The sequence below is a fragment of the Loxodonta africana genome, chromosome 22 (genome assembly GCF_030014295.1).
Source record: "Loxodonta africana isolate mLoxAfr1 chromosome 22, mLoxAfr1.hap2, whole genome shotgun sequence".
In the NCBI taxonomy this organism is placed as follows: Eukaryota; Metazoa; Chordata; class Mammalia; order Proboscidea; family Elephantidae; genus Loxodonta; species Loxodonta africana.
This window is the reverse complement of record NC_087363.1, coordinates 62,535,042-62,545,097: the sequence shown is the minus strand read 5'-3', so window position 1 is coordinate 62,545,097 and position 10,056 is coordinate 62,535,042. Positions and strand designations below refer to the sequence as shown.

Genomic DNA, 10,056 nt, shown 5'->3' with positions numbered 1-10,056 from the left:
CTCCCATATTAGGTAAGTACATCAAGTGCTGTTGCAGCTTGGATGACAGCTGGGAAAACTCTTCTTTCAGGGAGTCATGCCTAGTAGACATCTGGGAATGTAGCTCGCGGAGGACTTCCCAGCTTTCTTCTTGTCTTCAGTCTCAAGGCTCATTGCACAGTCAGCATGGGCATGAACAGCATGGTGTTAGGGGAGTTGGGGGAAAGAGGGAGATGTTGGCACCAGATTGTGAAGGAGACAAGTAGCTGTAGTAGAAGCCTTCTAAGTCAATGTCATCAGTGAAGGTCACAAATGTGGTGGCTCCACAGGTGATTCTGGTGCTCAGATCGCCTGCCAGCACCCCAAAAGGGCTGGCTGAGGCCATGGTCATGACTATGGTGGTCATATTGATGGCAGGAACATCCCTGACTGTCTGGCAGCTACCTTGGCTACTGTGGAGGTGGTAATGGTCTTCATCCACTAAATGGCAGACCAAGAAGACTCATGTATTACCTCCTGGGGGGCTTGGTGCCCCCATCCCTGGGAGCCCCCGCTTGTAAGGAATACAACTCTTTCCACTTTTCTGTGACAGCCTGGAGCTGGTGGGCCACGGAGTGATGAGGCTGCTGAGGCTGCAGTGGATGGGACAAAGCTGAGCCCAGCTCCGTGGCTGGTGGTGGGGTCCTGGAGGGCTGGGCTGGGCTGGTGCTGGAGCTAAATAAGCTACAGAGGGCCTAACTGGCCTAAGCCAGGCTGGAAGAGGCCTAAGCACTGGAAGAGAACAAGTGTTTCCCCCAGGCCAGTCTCCAGGAGTAGGCCAGCCTCCTGGGGGCATAGGCTAGCCTCCAGTGGTGTGAGCAGAGCAAGGCTCCTGAGAAGGCCCAGGTTCCAACACAGGCCAAGGTGCAGGTATCAGACTAGGCCCTGGAACAAATTTCGATGCAAGTGTGGCCACACCCTAGCAAGGGTCCATGTATATGCTGGCCCAGGCTCCATGCAGCCCAGGCTGAAATTCAGGCCCAACCTGGAACACTTGAGGCTGTCCTGGCTCCAGACTCCTGGTGAAGAAAACAAGTCATGCATCATCTTGTAATGCCACATGGTCTGCAGGAACTTGGGGCCCAGGATAGGCTGTGAGGCCTGGGTGGGACCAACAGCCTTGGTCTTGGGTAGTCTGGGGAAGGGTGGCGTTGGGAGTGACTCAGAGGTTTGCACAGCCACTGGCTCCCACTGTCGGGACTCTCTGACGTTCTAGAGGTGAATGTGGCCTCATGGAGGCAGCTCCACACACCAAGTCCTTCATTTGGGGGAGGCTGTTTGCCATGTTCTAGGAGGCAGTGTTTTCAAACTTGTCCTTCAGCCTCTCATCATCCTTTCTGAGGGTTCCCATGGGGACCGTGATTGTATAAAGGTCGCTGAGCAGCAGCTGCAGCATCCGCGAGGTGTTTGGCATGGCTTCTTCAATGCTCTCCACTATCTTCTGGAGCTTTATCATCAGCCTCTGCTCCTGGGCAGGCCGCCAGTTCCGGTCCCCCAGGCCTCCAGCACCTGGGATGGCCTCCAGCAGCCCCTGCAGCAAGGCCAGCTGATGCTCCACCTTGTCCATGCCGTTCGGCATGTGATCGAAGATGTCGCTGAGACTCTTCGTGGGGTTTGGGATGTTTTGTATTTTTTCATAAAGGAAACAAAACAGATAATGTTGACATTCACTTTACTGCTCTCTATTCCCACTTCCTCTCCTACCGTATCCTATGTTAGGGACTTGAGGTTCCAGAGCTTGTCCTTCTTTTTCTACCAATTACATAAAAAAAAATATGTACTCATAAATAGGGTATTGTGTTGAGTGTTAAAAATACTCAGAACTTGTAACATGCTATTCCTAGTAGAAAGTTGGCTGCATGAAAATTTGTCTTGTCAGAGGGGTCAGGCATGGGTGAAAGGAGAGAGTGAGAGGGAACCTTCCACAATGAGCTTTTTTCACTTGGTATTATACTTTTGATATCTGTCCATATTGAATCATATAGGTACAACTTTTTCATCTTAAATTCTGCTGTGTTCCATCCTAATTATCTATTCTTCTATTGATGGACATTTAGGTTAGTTATAATACAGTTTCACAAATGCTGGTCTATTCTTGAACAGTTTTCTGAGACACAAATGTAAGGCTTCCCATAGGGTATATATTTGGAAGTGGAATTGTTGATACCTGCTTTTCACTCTGCCAACTGGACTTGCATCTTTATTGGTCATTCAAGTGGGGCAAAGGAAATATACTATTAAAACTCAGGCAAATTGGGTGTTTGTTTTGTATCTTATCAGAGGAAATAAGTTGAAATAGGAATGTGCTTCATAGTTCAATTTGTGCGTAGGAGACTAAAGGACACACCAGCCCAAAAGCAAAGACGAGAAGGCAGGAAGGGACAGGAAAACTGGACAAATGGAAATAGGGAACCTGGGGAGAAGAAAGGGAGAGTGTTGACACATCAAGGGGTTGGCAACCAATGTCACAAAACAACTTGTATATTAACTGTTTAATGAGAAACTAATATGCTCTGTAAACCTTCACCTAAAAAAAAAAAAAAAGCACAATTAAAAAGAAGTCAATAAAAAAGTAGAATTATTGATTTGCAGATTATGTTCTTTTAAAATTACTCTTATGTTGCCAAATTGTTCTCAGAAGTGGTTACAGCAACGCATATTTCTATGAGAAGCACACACTGTCATCAATACTTTGTGAGGTCAGGCATAGTTTTTCCCTATCTGAGAAGGTTGAAAAGGAATTCTGTTTTTACTTTAATATGCAGTTATCAGGAGTCCCTGGGTGGCGCGAATGGTCAAGCACTAGATTCTACCCAAAAGTTGGCGGTTCAAACTGACCCGGAAGTGTCTCAGAAGAAAGACTTGGTCATCTGTTTCCAAAAGATTACAGCCTTGAGAACCTTATGGAACGCACTTCTACTCCGCACACGCGGGGTCACCGCGAGTCAGAACTGACTCACCAACGACTGGTTACTTTGGTCCCTAGTTGAAGCTGAGTGTATTTTCAGGGATTTTTTTGCTTTAGGGTTTCTGCTTGGCTTGGCGTATCTTTGGCTCTTTATGTGTTCCAAATACTGATTCCTGTTTTGTGATGCGTTCCAAATATCTATTCCCGTTTTGTCCTTTGTTTATGTTAGCGTACGTCATGCATAACTTGATACTTTTCGTATGGACAAAATGTAAGCCTTAACTTTTGTTAATTGTATTTTTTGTTTATGAAGGACTTCTTTGGTGAGAGGCAGCATAGCTCAATGGTTAGGAGCTTTGTCTCTGGAGCCAAACTGCCTGAGGTAGAAGGCGGGCTGTCGATTACCTTATCTCGTCTTATATATATTACCACATCGCGCTGCTAAAGACTTTCAGTACAATGTTGAACAGTAGAGGTGGTTAGAGGAGGCGGGGCCAGCGGAATGCCTTGTGAAGTAGCATCATTGTCTTGGTTGGGAATTATGGAAGTTCTTTAGACCTTCCCTACGTAGCAGCCACTGAGATGAGGATAGATTTTGATGCTGGTGTCTCATCCTCCAGGGAAGGAAGAGGAGGTGGGTTTGGGTCAAGTGATCATTTGTGGGGAGCAGCCATGCTATATATGAGGGTAGCAGACTCAAGTCAGGACTGCTGAACACTATTTTAAATTCACCACTTATTTTCTGTTTTACTTTATATTGTATTTTACTTGCCATCTTCTTTATTGGTATTCCTCAGTAAAGTAATGAAGATAATGTCCGTGTCAATATTGTCGACTGATATAGCTCCCAAAGCCTAAAATATATCTGTCATATTGTAGGTGGTTAGATGGTTGTTGCATGAAGGAATTAATGGCCTCGGTTTACTTTGTTGTTCAATAATATCTGTAAAATGGGGTCAGTGGAACTTGCTCCACCAGCCCCAATGGGTGGGAAGATCAAATCAGGTAATGTGCACCCACAGTCTATAATGACTACAGGTCACGATGAACAGCAGCGGGGAAGGAAGCACAAGTTAGTGATGCGTTTGTTTGTTTCCCCCACAAGGATATGAATTCCATGAATTCCAGGGATCTTGTCTGACTTGTTCTCAGCTGTAACTGAAATGCCTAGAATAGTGCCCAGAACTCAGATACTTGTTGGATAGACGGAATAGAGTAGATTTTAATCAATATCTTTATTTGACTCAGGGAAAATAAAGGAGACCATGAGAATAAATTAAAGGGTATGATGTGAGAACATGTATATGAGTGAGGGTATCTACGAGAAGAACGAAAAAGTGGAAGGCAGAAGAAAAAATAGATGAGAAAACACTGAATAAGAGTGAAGCAGACATTGACCAGGACCTAAAAAAAAAAAAAATCCTAGGCTGAAAAGGTCAATTTGGTGTTTGGAGTTGTCCTTATAACGGAATTGAATTCATTGAATGACCAACCTGATTGCATAAAACGGGTCATTAAAATGGAAAGGGAACCACAATTTAACTGTAAATGCTTGATTTAGTATTTGTAAGTCTATGAAGAGAGTGAGAGACAAGAGTCTGCAGATCTCTGACCTTTGCATTCTGTAGAAGTGCTTTAAGAGCTGGACACTTGCCTATCCTCTGAAAACGGTAATAATGGATCCTGGAGAACTTTGAATTTTTCTTGAGTTTTGGCCATTTTAAATTCCTGTATTTTCTTAAAAGTGGTTTTAGTTTGCATCTGTAGTTTTTGTCTGCTCTGCATCTATTTCTTCTTCTTCTTTTTTTCCCCTGCTAACAGCATCCCAATTTGTTTTGGGGAGTAAGCCTTTCCAGGGTCTCATTCATTTCATGGGTGTGAGCATGGACTACTCTTCCAACTCCAGGGTTGGCCACGTAACCTAGGCCAAGGAGATCAACATAGACCATCTTCCTGGTCACAGTGCTTGGCTCAGGGATGGGCATAAGCCCAAGACAGTGCAAAGACACTCAGTCTTGGAATTTATGGTCTGAACTGTTGTAAGAGAGTCATCCTTCAGCTGGGGTTGCTGCATTGACTCACTCAGTGTGGACTAGCTGCCCAAGAGAAGCCAGAGGAAATGAAGTTAATGGAGAGAAACTGAGTCCAGATGATAACGTTTTAGCATCTGAATCCTTTCTTGCTTGAAGCTCCTTTGCCTTAGTCATTTCAGTTGGGTCAGCCAGTAAATTCTCTACTTCATTTGAGCGAATTTGAGCAGGGATTCATTTGCAACTCAAAAGGGCCTTGACTACTATTACATACACACATACACACACACGCGCGCACGCGCGCACAGGAGTATATATACATATGTGTGTATATATATATATAAATATTTTAACTTTTCTCTGGAATTAATTTTTGAGACAAATTCCTTAGACCTAGGCTGGCAAAAGTCAGGAGAGCCTGTTGTTTATCTTTAGGTAATCAGTTATTGGGGACACACCTCAGAAGGCAACCTTATAAACGGAAATAACACTGGACTCAAAGTTAGACAGCCTAGGTTACCTTAACCTCTCACCAGTGCTTGCTCACCTATAGCCAGATATGGTTAAACTAGATGATCTCAAGGTTGGTTGTATCCAGGTCCAAAGTATAAAATTCTGAGACGGTTTTTCTTGATATGACTGTATGATCTCTCTTGCATTTGTTTGCCATTCTGCTGACCAAGGCTGACACTAGCCAAGTTCCAGAGTATACCTTGTCATTCACCCCCCTTTCTTACTTCTGTTCACGTTTCCTAAGGCCCTGACAACATAAGAATGCACTCAAGCTGTAATAATAATGATGAAAAAATAGTCCCCACTTTGAATTCTCACAATACCAAGTGCTTTACAGAAGTCACCTTACTTAACTTTCCCAAGAACCCAATGAGGCAGGAATTAATATGTAATATGTAATATGTAATCACTCGTAGTGGTTAAGAGCTACAGCTGCTAACCAAGAGGTCGGCAGTTTGAATCCACCAGGCGCTCCTTAGAAACTCTATGGGGCAGTTCTACTCTGTCCTATACGGTTGCTATGAGTCAGAATCGACTCGATGGCAGCAGGTTTGGCTTTTGGTTTATGTAATCATTGATCCAGCATGAGGATCTTGGGTTTATTTGGTTTGACTTCGCCTCCCCTAACCTCCCCCCGATACAAACGGGGCAGGCTTCTTCATCAACATGCTGATTAGAGTCTCAGTACCTTTTGAGAGTCTTAAGTTTCCCTGAGGAGTTGAGAAATGTATTCATGGGGTGTCACTTGGGCCAATCAGCTGAGGTCTACAAAGTCTTTTTCCATAAACAGGTATCACTCCTGCTAGGTATTTATAGGGGATATGCTGTCCTCTTTTGTTTTCAAGGTAAGATCAATGGACAGGTTCTTCCATTAGCAAACGTCTTGGCAGTAATGATGAGGGTGATGGTTCACCTTTCACATGAACCTTTGGACCACAGTACCCTTTCCAGTGGTCCTTCATGAGTTTGATATTGGTCCTTTATGGGTAGATGATTGTCAGTATATTTTTAGGTAGTTGTCCCTAAGGTCAGATTCTCACCTACCAGGCCTTTTTCTTTCTTCTTTTTTTTTAATAACTAATTCTTCCATCTTCCTTTGATCCCTGCACTACCTCTTCATCCTCCTTCTTCTTAAAAACTTATTTTCTTCGTTCTTGTTCTTACACGGTTAACAGGAAGATGTCATTAAACCCACAATTCAAATTATTAGCAACCAAAAAGAAGTATTTGCCTTTTCTTCAAAATCAAGAACCTAAATCTAAAACCATGTCTGGAACTAAGGGAAAGTTCTTAAAATTAATCTTCTGGTTCCACCAAAAAAAAAAAAGAAAAAGAAAATAGAGTCATTTCTTCATCAAAACCATGTGGGTATTCATATTCTAAAACCATTTTAATTCTCACTTTACAGATTAGGAAACTGAGGCTTAGAGAATTTAAGTGACAAGCTACAGGTCACAGAGTTAAGAGACTACAGAGCTCTGAGTCAAACCTAGATAGGGCTAAGTGTAAAGTCCTGCTATTTTTCCTTGAGCCCAGAGGATGTGGACAGAATCTGTCTCATGATGTATTCTTAAGAATATGATCCTCAAAAAAATATCTCAAATAATGGCTTTTAGGGGGAAAAAAGGCATAATTTACCATGGTTTTTTGGTTTTCTTTTGCAGAGATCATTATGGCAATGGGCCAATAAAACATTTAGAAGCTTGTGTTGATTTCTAAAAATATAACCCATAATTGTCCTTGACAGTGAACATTCCTCTCTGAAATTCATAGTTTATAGACAAACTCCAAGGCATTTATTTTTGTTCTAAAATTTTAGAAAAGGGCTTCAATATGTACTGTAAGAAATTTTACTTAAAAAAAAAATTTGCAACTACTGTCTGTTTATAACCCATTTGTACTTTTATTCTCAACATCTGATGAGTTATGGGGTTAAATAATATTTTAAATAATTTTGGTCCTTATATAACATCTTTGAACACAGTGCTTCGTGATTCTTCAGAAACTGGAAACTATTCTTTCCATAAAGTTAGCTATTGACTTTTCACATTCCACATGACACTTTTTTGTGGATAAAAGTTGCTTCCACTAGTTCTTGATCAATCCTCCCTCTTTATTTCTTGTGCCAGTGTATGGGAAAGAAAAGGGTGTGTATTTAATATCTTAAGAGAATCTGGCCACACCCAAAGTAAAAGAGTTAATTATACAAGGTTCAACTTGCACAGAATGGCTTAAAAGCCTGATAGGGGAAAAGTCAATTACTGTATTGGTGATTAGCAAATTCTAACTGCAGAAACAGAACATCAATTTGTTCAAAAAGTTAGACTTTCAAATAAGTAAATGCACATCTAACTGTGGCTATCTTGTCACTTTTAATTCCTAGCATTTCTTTTGTTATACATTATCTTTCATAGCCTGGAAGTAAGGCATTGAATATATAGACGTACAAATGTCCGACACTGCAGGTAGGTGTAAACATTATGTCAGTTTTTTTTTTTTTTAATGTATTGGATGATGCTAGAAATGATATGGAGCTGGTACGTCACTTGCTGAACCCAGAGTTGTGTTAGAAATGCTTCTCCATGTTCTTGATATGGATGGTGAAGTATAGTTTTCAGTTTTGTTTTATATTAAAACCCATCATGAAACATTCCTTATACTATCATGGTTGCATCAAAGTTGGGAGGAAGAGCTAATGAATAAAATACCAAAATAAAAAGGAAAAACCAATGTAATAAGCAAAAAGATAGAGAATTCCATTAAAATTAGTTCTGATAACAATAAAGGTTTAAGCCAAAAAACCAAATCCATTGCTGCAGAGTCATTTGCGACTCATGGCAACTCTATAAGACAGGGTAAAACTGCTTTGTAGGGTTTCGAAGGGGTGGCTGGTGGATTTGAATTGCTGACCTTTTGTTTAGCAGCCAAGCTGTTAACCACTTCTCCACTGGGGCTCCAAATAAAGGTTTAAACCCCCCCCCAAAAGTTTAGAGACATCAAAAATCCAACAATGATAACAGGATGATCAGGATTAAAAGATGCTCATGAGGAAATGGAGATCTCAGTTGAATACACGGGAATCAAATCGATGAAGTCTGTGGAAAGAGACCATGGAGAAGCTCAATAATATCAGTCAGAACAAGGCCAGGGGCCGACTGTGGAACAGATCATCAATTGTTCACAGGCAAGTAGAAACTGAAGTTGAAGAAAATTAAAACAAGTCCACAAGAGCCAAAGTACGACCTTGAGTATATCCCACCTGTATTTGGAAACCATCTCAAGAACAGATTTTACATATTGAATGCTGATAACAAAAGACCAGATGAGTTGTGGGATAACATCAAGAACATCATACATGGAGAAAGCAAAAGGTTATTAAAAACGAAGAAAATATCAAAATGGATGTCAGAAGAGACTCTGAATTGCTCTTGAACATAGAGAAGCTAAAGTTACTGGAAGAAATGACGCAGTAAAAGAGCTGAACAGAATATTTCAAAGGGTGGCTTGAAAAGACAAAGTAAAGTATCATAATGAAAAGTGCAAAGACCTGGGGTTAGAAAACCAAAGGGAAGAGCACGGTTGGCATTTCTCAAGCTGAAAGAACTGAAGGAAAAATTCAAGCCTTGAGTTGAAATGTTGAAGGATTCTATGGACAAAATATTGAATGATGCAGGAAGCATCAATAGAAGGTGGAAGGGATACAGAGACAGTGTACCAAAAATAATCCTTCGACATTCAACCATTTCGGAAGGTAACATATGATCAAGAACTGATGGTACTGAAGGAAGAAGTCCAAGCTGCATTGAAGGCATTTGTGAAAACAAGGCTCTAGGAATTGACGGAATACCAATTAAGATGTGTCAACAAACTGATACAATGCAGGCAACACTCACTTGTCTATATCAAGAAATTTGGAAGATAGCTACCTGGCAAACAGACTGAAAGAGATCCATGTTTGTGCCCATTCTGAAGAAAGGTGATCTAACAGAATGTGGAAATTATCAAACAATAACATTAATATCAAGCCCAAGTAAAATTTTGCGGAAGATTATTTAAAAATAATTGCAGTAGTACATTGACAGGGAACTGCCAGAAACTCAAGCCAAATTCAGAAAAGGACGTATAATGAGGGATAACATGGCTGATGTCAGATGGATCCTGGCTGAAAGCAGAGAATACCAGACAGATGTTCACCTGTGTTTTATTGAGTATGCAAAGGCATTCAACCATGTGAATCATAACAAATTATGGACAACATTTCAAAGAATGGAAATTCCAGAGCACTTAATTGTGTTCATGCTGAACCTGTACATAGACATTGAACAGAACAAAGGAATAGTGTGTGGTTTTAAATCAGGAAAGGTGTATCCTTTCACCATATTTATTCAATCTGTGTGCTGAGCAAATAACCCAAGAAGCTGGCCTATGTGAAGACGAACTTGGCATCAGGATTGAAGGAAGACTCATTAACAACCTGTGATGTGCAGATGATACACCTTGCTTGCTGAAAATAAAGAGGATTTGAATCACTTTCTGATGAAAATCAAATACTACAGCTTCAGCTTGAATTACACCTCAACGTAAAGA

The 10,056-nt window shown here is 41.1% G+C and overlaps 1 non-coding gene across 1 annotated transcript; it reads left to right on the top strand.

The window, feature by feature from the left end:
• Positions 1 to 2,182: 2,182 nt before the first annotated feature.
• LOC111750642 (small nucleolar RNA SNORA27) lies at positions 2,183 to 2,309 on the top strand. Its single transcript, XR_002785744.1, has one exon. It is a non-coding gene; the product is annotated as a small nucleolar RNA SNORA27 (small nucleolar RNA).
• The last annotated feature ends 7,747 nt before the right edge of the window (positions 2,310 to 10,056 follow it).